The sequence below is a fragment of the Triturus cristatus genome, chromosome 4_1 (assembly GCF_964204655.1).
Source record: "Triturus cristatus chromosome 4_1, aTriCri1.1, whole genome shotgun sequence".
Taxonomy (NCBI): Eukaryota; Metazoa; Chordata; class Amphibia; order Caudata; family Salamandridae; genus Triturus; species Triturus cristatus.
In genome coordinates, this window is record NC_140585.1 from 136245704 (window position 1) to 136248203 (window position 2500).

A 2500-nucleotide genomic window follows, 5' to 3' on the forward strand; every position below is an offset into this window, starting at 1 on the left:
TAGGCACACACCTTGCAGTTCTTCTACACACACTTAAGCTAAAAACCCATTGTGTCACGTCAAAATTCTGCAAACCTATTACATATTCAGTGCGTCGGCATAGAAGCACTTTTTAATGCCACTAAAATGCACAAGTAGTTAGACTGAAGATGCAACCTGAATGAGTTTACAGTATGTACTCCACTTTATTAATGATTAGTAATGAGAAAGTGAGGACTACAAGCGTATTGGAAAATACTTTTTCCACTCTGAATGTAAAGCAGAATGTGTGACCATTGGCCAAAAACGACCACGAAGGGACTCGAACCCTCAATCTTCTGATCCGAAGACAGACGCCTTATCCATTAGGCAACGCGGTCATCCGTTCACCTGAGATGATTTTTATCATCTAGGTGGTATCCATGGATGGAGAACATATTATTGAAAGGTATTCAGGTTTACATCCCATAGTGTTCTTTCAGCTCTTTTAGCTGGAAGCACTTTTTTGGAATCTACATATTGAGAATTTTATGAGTACGATATGCTTTTGTTTTCCTTTTTGCATACAAATCTCTTTCCTCATGATTTTAAAGCTAATTTGTATGCTCTACATAGCTCTGGACGTTTCCAGACGTGGAGTGAAACTGTTTTGAAAGTAGTACAAATTGCTCCTTCCTGCATATGCTAATTTTTCACACTCACATAGGTTGTATAAGTTTTATGAATCCTGGCTTGACCTATTCAAGTAGCTGAAAGCCTGTCACCACCTCTAGAAACAAGATTCACACCAATCCAATTCAAATCATTTTTTCCAAAGGAATATGTTCTGGCCGGTCGAAAATGCATCTCACAAAAATAGGCATTTAAAAATATACTTTGCAGTTTCAGAACACTAACATGACTGTGAAGTGTACACAAGTAAAATGGGACCGTTTCAAAGTACCTAATCCCTCATAAACTTCTGAGAGGAAGCATGTAATAAATCTACCTAATTTTCTGGAAAAGAAAGAGGGTGGATTTTTGTTATCACCTCAGATAGGACTCAAACCCACAATCCCTGGCTTAGGAGGCCAGTGCCTTATCCATTAGGCCACTGAGGCACACATGCATAGCTCTTTTCTAGAGACATTATTTAAATGTATTCTATGGTCAGACACCGGTGTGTGCACACAGGGCATTTCTCACTTCTCTCTATAAGTAAACTTCCCATTTTCATCCTCTTCCATCCCCGACTTTAACGCTCTCTTCTATGCTATAATGGAGACTTTGCAATTTTAGCAAGTGGAGAGAAATTGGAGAACCACTTTCGACTCCACACTTCTTCTTCACTTACTTCTTTTCTCAATATACTGGGCTTAGCAAATGGTATCAAGCCATCCTTATCATCGGCAGGACACGGAAAAAGGCACCAATTCTCCTAACCAAGTTCAACCACACTCTGCAAGTTAACCATTGCACTACAAATTAGGCAACGGGGGCATCAGCAAAGGCAGCCAATGTGCCGATCCTTTATACATTTTGTGTAGTACTTTTCTTACTCGGAGGCAAAATCAGCACTTTAACTGCCCAAATCATACAGATTTTACACATGTAGCACTCTATGCACACATAGGCACACACCTTGCAGTTCTTCTACACACACTTAAGCTAAAACCCATTCTGTCACGTCAAAATTCTGCAAACCTATTACATAATCAGTGCGTCGGCATAGAAGCACTTTTTAATGCCACTAAAATGCACAAGTAGTTAGACTGCAGATGCAACCTGAATGAGTTTACAGTATGTACTCCACTTTATTAATGATTAGTAATGAGAAAGTGAGGACTACAAGAGTATTGGAAAATACTTTTTCCACTCAGAATGTAAAGCAGATTGTGTGACCATTGGCCAAAAACGACCACAAGGGACTTGAACCCTCAATCTTCTGATCTGAAGTCAGACGCCTTATCCATTAGGCCACGCGGTCATCCGTTCACCTGAGGTGATTTTTATCATGTAGGTCGTATGCATGGATGGAGAACATATTATTGAAAGGTATTCAGGTTTACATCCCATAGTGTTCTTTCAGCTCTTTTCGCTGGAAGCACTTTTTTGGAATCTATATATTGAGAATTTTATGAGTACGATATGCTTTTGTTTTCCTTTTTGCATACAAACCTCTTTCCTCATGAGTTTAAAGCTCATTTGTATGCTCTACATAGCTCTGGACGTTTCCAGACGTGGAGTGAAACTGTTTTGAAAGTAGTACAAATTGCTCCTTCCTGCATATGCTAATTTTTCACACTCACATAGGTTGTATAAGTTTTATGAATCCTGGCTTGACCTATTCAAGTAGCTGAAAGCCTGTCACCACCTCTAGAAACAAGATTCACACCAATCCAATTCAAATAATTTTTTCCAAAGGAATATTTTCTGGCCGGTCGAAAATGCATCTCACAAAAATAGGCATTTAAAAATATACTTTACAGTTTCAGAACACTAACATGACTGTGAAGTGTACACAAATAAATGGGACTGTTTC